We start from the raw sequence: 10081 nt of genomic DNA on the forward strand, positions 1-10081 counted from the left end.
TGCTCCAGCTGTCTTCCAGCACTTCGTCAATGAGATCTTCAGAGACATTCTATACCGTCATGTCGTGGTCTATCTAGATGATATCCTCATTTTTGCCAACGATTTAGAGGAACATCGTTTCTGGGTAAAGGAGGTTCTGTCCCGTCCCCGTGTCAATCATCTCTACTGCAAATTAGAGAAATGCGTCTTTGAAGTCAAGTCCATTCCGTTTCTAGGGTACATTGTGTCCGGTTCCGGACTAGAGATGGATCCTGAGAAACTACAAGCAATCCAGAATTGGCCGGTACCCTTAACCCTCAAAGGGGTCCAGAGGTTCTTAGGGTTCGCCAATTATTACCGAAAGTTTATACGAGACTTTTCCACCATTGTGGCGCCTATTACTGCTTTCACCAAGAAGGGTGCTAACCCGTCCAAGTGGTCTGAAGAAGCCATGCAGGCTTTTCATCTTTTAAAACAGAGGTTCATCTCTGCACCTGTCCTGAAACAGCCTGACATCGACTCTCCTTTCATCTTAGAGGTGGATGCCTCCTCCGTTGGAGTAGGAGCGGTGTTATCTCAGAGGGCTAAAGATGGTCATTTACATCCTTGCAGTTTCTTCTCACGGAAGTTCTCCCCAGCGGAGCGCAACTATGCCATTGGCGACCAGGAGTTGCTAGCCATCAAGCTCGCTCTAGAGGAGTGGAGATATCTGTTGGAGGGAGCTTCTCATTCAATCACCATCCTTACAGACCACAAGAACCTTCTATATCTAAAAGGCGCACAATGTCTCAACCCTCGTCAGGCCAGATGGGCACTTTTCTTTTCCAGGTTCGACTTTAAACTCCAGTTCTGTCCGGGCTCTCAGAATCGCAAGGCCGATGCCCTTTCCCGCTCATGGGAGCAAGAAAATGAGTCAGAGTCTTCAGACAAGCATCCTATTATAAATCCGTTGGCATTCTCCACGGTAGGGATGGACTCTACGCCCCCATCAGGGAAAAGTTTTGTGAAGCCGACACTAAGGAAGAAGCTCATGCATTGGGCCCATGCTTCCCGTTTTGCCGGACATACAGGTATCCAAAAAACCCTGGAGTTTATCTCTAGGTCCTATTGGTGGCCAACTCTGAAAAAGGACGTTTTGGAGTTTATTGCATCTTGCCCAAAGTGTGCTCAACATAAAGTATCCCGCCAGTCGCCTGCGGGGCAACTGGTTCCACTATCTGTTCCCCGTCGACCATGGACCCATTTGTCGATGGATTTTATTACAGATTTGCCCATGTGCAACAAGTTCAATACCATCTGGGTGGTAGTTGACCGGTTCACCAAGATGGCACACTTCATTCCTCTCACCGGTCTTCCGTCAGCTTCCAAGTTGGCTCAAGTATTCATACAAGAGATCTTCCGACTCCACGGTCTTCCAGAAGAAATTATCTCAGATCGAGGAGTTCAATTCACAGCCAAATTCTGGCGAAGTTTATGTCAAGTCCTCCAAGTCAAGTTAAAGTTTTCCACGGCTTACCATCCTCAGACCAATGGTCAAACTGAGAGGGTGAATCAGGACTTGGAGGCCTTCCTCCGCATCTATGTGTCCTCCTCTCAAGATGCAATAAATAGTGGAAAACTGCTCTAATCAAGCTGGTAACAATCCCCAGGTGCTGCGGGAGGGGGTTACTCTAGACAAGAAATACAAAAGGGATTTTTCCCACGCACTCTGCTGGCTGTTAGTAAGAAGAACTATATACTATGTAATAATAGGAAATTTAGAGCTCTTCGTTACATATGTTTTGCAAAAAATATGATAAGCCTCCAGGCCACTTCACGGCTGCTCTATTACTGGAGGTCCCTAACTAAGCATAGGTCCAGGGCTTGGACCCCACAAAGTCGGCTCAGGCCCGACCACCCCAGGGCAGCACACCATTGAAATACTAAAGTGTTAATATGTGTTAAGAAAGAAGCAGAAGCTATGGGTTAGAAAGTGCTACAAAAATAAGGGTGTTAATAAAATACTCAAAAGAGTAATATTAGTGAAAAAATAGGAGTGTTACATAAGTGCTAAATAAATAATATGGCATGCTACCCCAAGGTGGCCCAGCCCCACCAGACCCGGGGGGTACCACTCCCCAAACCCATACACAGCATAATAATAATATCATCATCCACTATGGGTCATACAATTGCTTAATGTATGGCCACATGATAATGGCACATACAGAACATATCCAGATTGAGAGCTAGTTTACCTGGAGGCACCCCTGTATCCTCCAAATGGCACCACAGGACCCAGCATGCCCTCCTAATGCTGGCTCCATCTATGCCTCTCTGAACTGCAATAAATAGTGGAAAACTGCTCTAATCAAGCTGGTAACAATCCCCAGGTGCTGCGGGAGGGGGTTACTCTAGACAAGAAATACAAAAGGGATTTTTCCCACGCACTCTGCTGGCTGTTAGTAAGAAGAACTATATACTATGTAATAATAGGAAATTTAGAGCTCTTCGTTACATATGTTTTGCAAAAAATATGATAAGCCTCCAGGCCACTTCACGGCTGCTCTATTACTGGAGGTCCCTAACTAAGCATAGGTCCAGGGCTTGGACCCCACAAAGTCGGCTCAGGCCCGACCACCCCAGGGCAGCACACCATTGAAATACTAAAGTGTTAATATGTGTTAAGAAAGAAGCAGAAGCTATGGGTTAGAAAGTGCTACAAAAATAAGGGTGTTAATAAAATACTCAAAAGAGTAATATTAGTGAAAAAATAGGAGTGTTACATAAGTGCTAAATAAATAATATGGCATGCTACCCCAAGGTGGCCCAGCCCCACCAGACCCGGGGGGTACCACTCCCCAAACCCATACACATACTCCTCTCAAGATGACTGGGTTCAATTACTTCCCTGGGCCGAGTTCTGTCATAACAACCAGTATCATTCTTCATCTTCTTCAACACCATTCTTCACCAACTTTGGATTCCACCCTAAAGTCCCTGAGTTCCAACCGCTTCCAGCAACTTCTGTTCCCGCAGTGGATATCACCTTGCATCAGTTTGCCAATATCTGGAAGAGCGTACGATCAGCTCTGCTCAAGGCATCGTTCAGGTACAAGAAGTTTGCGGATAAGAAGCGTCGAGCAGTTCCTGCTCTCAAGGTGGGTGATCGGGTATGGTTATCCACGAAGAATTTGAGGTTAAGAGTTCCCAGTATGAAGTTTGCACCTCGCTACATCGGTCCTTTTAAAATTGATCAAGTCATCAATCCTGTTGCTTACAGACTCCAGTTACTTCCCTTCTTAAAAATACCCAGGACATTCCATGTTTCCCTGTTGAAACCGCTAATCTTGAATCGGTTTCATTCCTCACTTCCACCAACTCCGAAAGTCCAAACTCAACGAGGCGTTGAGTATGAAGTGGCCAAGATCCTGGACTCACGTCACCGTTACGGTCAACTTCAGTATCTCATTGACTGGAAGGGCTATGGTCCTGAAGAACGCTCTTGGACCAATGCCTCTGACGTCCATGCTCCTGCCTTGGTCCGAAATTTCCACGCAAAGTTTCCTTTAAAGCCTAAGAAGTGTCCTGGGGCCACTCCTAAAGGGGGGGGTGCTGTCACGATCCGGGTATCTGGACGCCATTACTTACCCTTCAGATGCCTCCTAAGGCGGGCTCAGCGTTCCAGGACCGGATTCCGCTGTTCCTGAGTTTCCACATGCAGAGTGTCAGAGTGGTGTTTTCATCAGCCGCGGCCTCCGCTGTGCCCGCGTGGTTAAATGTGCATCTATCAGCCTGGCGTCTCCTGTCTCCGGTGGCCGGCGCCGCCATTACTGTTTCCCAGACCACATGGATTACAAACCAAACTTCCCTCCAAGTGTCTGCATGGGCGCAGCCATCTTGGATTCTGTCATCTGATCATTTCCACCAATCTGCTGTCTGTATTGTTGATTTGCATAATTGCCTAGCCAACCCCTTCCTTGCTGCAGGTATAAGTAAGCTGTGCCTGAGCAAGGAAGACGTCAGTGCTTTGGTTGTCAAACCTAGTTCCTGTTTGTCTCTCTCCTGTGATTGTCTTCCAGGTTCCAGCTCCTGTCTCAAGACTTCCACCATAGAGACCCGCACCAGCATTCCACCTGCGGTGTAGCCTGACTCTCCAATCCATTGTGGATTCATCTGTTTCCAGCTACAACATTACCTGCTTCCAGCTCAGCTTCCAGCAGAGTACAGCTTCCCTTAAAGGGCCGGTGTCCTTTCTACACTCCACCGGTATTATTATTTCTCCGCTCTCAAGTTCTACATTTGAGTTCATATTTCATCGCTCCCAAGTTCATTTATTATTTAACTGGTTCCAGCCAGTATCCACTCCGTGCTAACAACAGTCTGGTTCCAGCCAGTATCCACAGCAGCTGTTTTACCTTCAGCAACCCAGCTTTTCCTGGAACACCAGCTGGCACAATCCTGGGTTATCTCCATTGCTACAGTCGGGCCTGGTAAGGACTTTCCATCTAGAAGATCATAAGAACTATCTCACTCTACCAGTGCCCTGTGGCTCCTGCCATCCTGTAGTACTCAGGAACTGTATTTATTCTTTGCTGACTTTTACGTTTTCTTTTACTGCTGCTGTGTTGCGGAGTTGTCATAATAAACATCATTGACTTTTATCCAAGTTGTCGTGGTCACGCCTTCGGGCAGTTATTATTCATGTTACTTACATGTCCAGGGGTCTGATACAACCTCCCAGGTTCCGGTACATCTCAGCCCCTACAACTGAGGCTGCCTCCCGTCAGCTCAGGCCCTCAGTTGTGACATCCCGCTGGTGACGTCAGAGGTCCTTACGCCAACCTGGATTTAGATATAACCCTCACTTTCTACCTATAACGATGTTTATACATCTCCTTTAGTGTTCACTCTAGGAGTGAACTGGGGCAGGGCGCCGGACTCAGCGGGGGCACATGTGTGCGCGCGGCGAAGCCGCGCGCGCGTCCGAAATGGGGGCGTGACCACGCAAATTAGGGGGCGTGGTCACGCCTCCGTCATTTTAGGGGGCGGTGCGGCCCACAGACGCTACTATAGAGAGCGTCTGTGGCCGGCGACGTCACTGTTGGGGGCGTGCCCAGCACCTCCGTCGGTGCTGGGCTTCCCCCAGCCCTCTCCCAATGCGTAAATGGATGCCGCGCGCATGCGCACGGCATCTATACACGCCGGGAGGGCAGGGAGCGGGCGGCTGTTCTAGCAGGGCGCCGCAAAAGGGCAGGGCGGGTTTTGCCTGTTAAAAAACGGGCAGGGCGCGGCGCCCTGCTAAAACAGCCTAGAGGGAACACTATCCTTAACCCTGACCAGGGTTACACCCTAATATACCTGTGGCTATGAGAGTACTCGCTGCTCTTATACCATTCTAAATAGAGCGAATGTGCACTTATACCATAATGTGACTTTACGGAGACATTTTGGCCGTTGATAATGCCCGGATATTATTATTAATGACTGATGGTCATTATAGCGGTATCCACTTAGAGGCCGTTGTTAATGGCCAAAACTGGACCCACGATCCCATGAAAACACATGGTATTGGGAATAAGTCCCAGATTCCAAGTGTTACAGCAGCTCCGGCGGCTCCTTATCGTAGATTATACGTCGGGCGCCCTATGAACCAGTTCATTGTAAGTATGTTGTTAACTTGTATCTGAGATAACGCTGTGTCAATGTGTTTATATTAGAATGATCTGTAATAAGATTTTAATGTTTTATTGTGTCGTGTGAAATGTTTGAAAATAAACTCTTATGTTATCTGGACAGCGCTCCTTGTATGTTTTAATAACTATACACAGGTCACACACACAATACACACTGATCACTATACACAGGTCACACAATGATCACTATACACAGGTCACACTGATATCACATACCTGATACACACTGATTACTATACACAGGTCACACTGATATCACATACCTGATACACACTGGTCACTATACACAGGTCACACTGATATTACACACTGGTCAATATACACAGGTTACACTAATATCACACACCTGATACACACTGGTCACTATACACAGATCACACTGATATCACACACCTGATACACACTGGTCACTATACACAAGTCACACTGATATCACACACCTGATACACAATGATCACTGTACACAGGTGACACCGACATCACACACCTGATACACAATGATCACTGTACACAGGTGACACCGACATCACACACCTGATACACACTGATCACTATACACAGGTCACACCGATATTATTATTATTGATTATAGGACCCAGTATACTCATGTCTCTTTGGGCATGTTAGGTATATATATATATATATATATATATATATACCTATCACTTAAGACAGCATCTTTAATATATATATATATATATCTCTATATATACATATATATATATATATATATATATATCTATATCTATATGCATACTTGGGTCTCAATCTCTGCTGATAAGGTAGCTGTCAACGCTGCCACAGCGCTATAAACCAATGCCGACACAATCGCCGGTCTGAGTAGTGTACCAGAATGTGCACGCTATCTGCAGGATCCCTGAGAATAGCTGTAACATCAGGGCTGCCTTTAGTGACACCCTAGGGGAAGATTCCCATCTTGCAGTCTCTTGTCTGGAGATTCCCGCTCTTTTTCCTCATGAGAGGAGGGAAAATTACCTCAGCTTTCTTCCCCTTACACCTGTGTACCCTCGTGTCAGGGACAGATGAGTCATCAGTGATATGCAAATCATCTTATTACAATAAACATATATTGAATACTGTTCTGCCAATCTGGCTGTAATTTTGCATTATCATAGTCGACACTGGAGTCAAACTCCGTGTCGATATCAGTGTCTATTATCTTGGATAGTGAACATTGAGAGACTCTGACGGACTCTGCGACATAGGGACAGACCTGGGTAGATATCCTGTCTGTTTCCTAACCTTCTTTGTGCAATAACTTTACCTTAGCACTAAATTACACATATCCAAACAGGTGTCGGCGTTGTCGACGGCGACGCCTTCTTACACACATATTTGCTCCATCTCCTCCTTATGGGAGTCTTCTACATCAGACATGTCGACACACGTGTACCGACACACCACACACTCAGGGAATGCTCATCTGAAGACAATTCCCCCACAAGGGCCTTTGGGGAGACAGAGAGAGAGTTTGCCAGCACACACCCCAGCGCTATATGACCCAGGAAAAAACACAGTAACTCAGTGTTTACCCAGTAGCTGCTGATATTATATGTTTTTGCGCCTAAATTTATGTGCACCCCCCCTCTCTTTTTCACCTTTCTACCGTGATTCTGTAGGGGAGAGTCTGGGGAGCTTCCTTCCAGCGGAGCTGTGAAGAGAAAATGGCGCTGGTGAGTGCTGAGGAAGTAGCCCCGCCCCCTCCGTGGCGGGCTTCTGTCCCACGATTTTGTGTAAATTTATGGCGGGGGCTCATGCAGACATACAGTGCCCAACTGTATGTCTGCTTAACTTTTGCCAAAAAGGTATAATATTGCTGCCCAGGGCGCCCCCCTGCGCCCTGCACCCTACAGTGACCGGAGCGTGTAGGTGTAATGTGGGAGCAATGGCGCACAGCTGCAGTGCTGTGCGCTACCTTATGTGAAGACAGGAGTATTCTGCCGCCGATTTTATTCATCCACGCGGTGCTTCTTGCTTCTGGCTTTGCGAGGGGGACGGCGGCTCGGCTCTGTGATCGGACCGCCAATGGTTAGTACCTGTGTTCGATCCCTCTGGAGCTAATGGTGTCCAGTTGCCTAAGAAGCGCAACCTATCCCGCAGTTGGTAAGGTTTGCTCCTCTCCCCTCAGTCCCACGTAGCAGAGTCTGTTACCAGCAGAAGCTCTCTGAAAATAAAAAACCTGACAAAATACTTTTCTTCTCAGCAAGCTCTGTAGAGCTCACTAAGGTGCACCCATCTCGTTTGGGTACAAATTCTAACTGAGGTCTGGAGGAGGGACATGGAGGGAGGAGCCAGTGCACACCAGTAGACCTAATTCTTTTCTAGAGTGCCCTATCTCCTGCGGAGCCCGTCTATTCCCTAGTGTTCACTCTAGGAGTGAAATGGGGCAGGCGCCGGACTCAGGGGGGCACATGTGCCCGAAATGGGGGCTCGGCCACGCAAATTAGGGGACGTGGCCACACCTCCGTCATTTTAGGGGGCGGTGCGGCCCACAGACGCTACTATAGAGAGCGTCTGTGGCCGGCGACGTCACTGTTGGGGGCGTGCCCAGCACCTCCGTCGGTGCTGGGCTTCCCCCAGCCCTCTCCCAATGCGTAAATGGATGCCGCGCGCATGCGCACGGCATCTATACACGCCGGGAGGGCAGGGAGCGGGTGGCTGTTCTAGCAGGGCTCCGCAAAAGGGGCAGGGCGGGTTTTGCCTGTTAAAAAACGGGCAGGGTGCGGCGCCCTGCTAAAACAGCCTAGAGTGAACACTATTCCCCATGGTCCTTACGGTGTCGCCAGCATCCACTTAGGACGTTAGAGAAAATATCAGTACACCACAGGCCACTCCCCCTGTAAAATAATAACAAGAGGAGACCACAGGCTGATCCCCCTGTATAATGATAAAGATGATAATAATAATAATAATAATAACAGGACACAACAGTCTGCTCCTCCTGTATAATAATAATAAAAACAACAACAGGACACCAAAGGCTGTTCCCCCTGTATTATAATAATAATAATAATAATAACAACAGGACACTCCCCCTGTATAATAATAGTAACAGGACACCACAGCCTGTTTCCCCTGTATAATAATAATATCAGGACACCACAGGCAGCTCCCCCTGTATAATAATAATAACAGGACACCAAGGCCACTCCCCCTGTATAATAATAAGTGGACACCACAGGCCGCTCCCCCTGTATGATAATAATAATAGGACACCAAGGCCACTCCCCCTGTATAATAATAAGTGGACACCACAGGCCGCTCCCGCTGTATGATAATAGCAACAGGACACCACTGGCTGCTCCCCATCTATAATAAGAATATAAGGACACCACAGGCTGCACCCCCTATATAATAATATCATGACACTCCCCCTGTATAATAATAATAATATTATTAACAGGACACCGTAGGCAGCTTCCCCTGTATAATAATAATAACTGGACACCACAGGCTGCTCCCCCTGTATAATATTATCAGGACACCACAGGCCGCTCCTCCTGTATAACAATAATAACAGGACACCATAGGCTGCTCCCCCTGTATGATAGTATTAACAGGACACTACAGGCTGGTCCCCCTGTATGATAGTAATAACAAGACACTACTGGCTGCTCCCCCTGTATGATAGTAATAACAGGACACTAAAGGCTGCTCCCCCTGTATGATAGTAATAACAAGACACTACAGGCTGCTCCCCCTGTATGATAGTAATAACAGGACACTACAGGCTCCGCCCCCTGTATGATAGTAATAACAAGACACTACAGGCTGCTCCCCCTGTATGATAGTAATAACAAGCCACTACAGGCTGCTCCCCCTGTATAATAATAGTCACCATTACCTGCTGCTGCCAGATGTAAACAATTTTGCCTTCCCGCTTCTTCACGCTCAGCACAATGTACCGGAAGCCTGCAGAGTGTGAGAGTAAGGCGATTGGTGGAAAACAGCTGAAGTCGGGTGGAACGCACAGAGTGGAAGTCGGATGGAACGCACAGGGCGGTGTCTGTTGGAACGCACAAAGCGGAAGTAGGGTGGAACGCACAGGGCGGAAGTCGGGTGGAACGCACAGAGCGGAAGTCGGGTGGAACGCAGCTGAGTGTGTGTGATTTCTCTATAATGTCCTATGGCGCACAGTGTGCATGCCCAGAGGCGCTGATACGACTGAGAGGCAGAGAATCATTTATGTTTGGAAAATGTGATGGCTGTTCCTGCGTCGTGACGAGTTAATGTCATAGCGCACAAAGACAGATAGTCCTTATTATGGGCGTGTAGCTTATCAGTGCAGTGCACCGTTTTAGTTGCCCATTACATAAGCGCTAAAGGAGTTTACATGGCTATATTGTATAATCCTGCAGTGCTGCACTCACGTCACTCATCCCAGCAGTGTCAGGCGGCAGTAATAC

At 47.6% G+C, this 10081-nt stretch overlaps 1 protein-coding gene across 1 annotated transcript in view; it reads right to left on the minus strand.

Annotated features, from left to right (window-relative positions):
- LOC135054610 (zinc finger protein 260-like) overlaps positions 1-9608 on the minus strand; it is a 90233-nt gene extending 80625 nt beyond the window's left edge. The window contains exon 1 of the mRNA XM_063957801.1: positions 9520-9608. The gene's annotated coding sequence lies outside the window, so the exon portion shown is untranslated. The remainder of the gene's footprint in view (positions 1-9519) is intronic.
- Positions 9609-10081: the final 473 nt, after the last annotated feature.

Source organism: Pseudophryne corroboree, chromosome 3 (genome assembly GCF_028390025.1).
Source record: "Pseudophryne corroboree isolate aPseCor3 chromosome 3, aPseCor3.hap2, whole genome shotgun sequence".
Taxonomy (NCBI): domain Eukaryota; kingdom Metazoa; phylum Chordata; class Amphibia; order Anura; family Myobatrachidae; genus Pseudophryne; species Pseudophryne corroboree.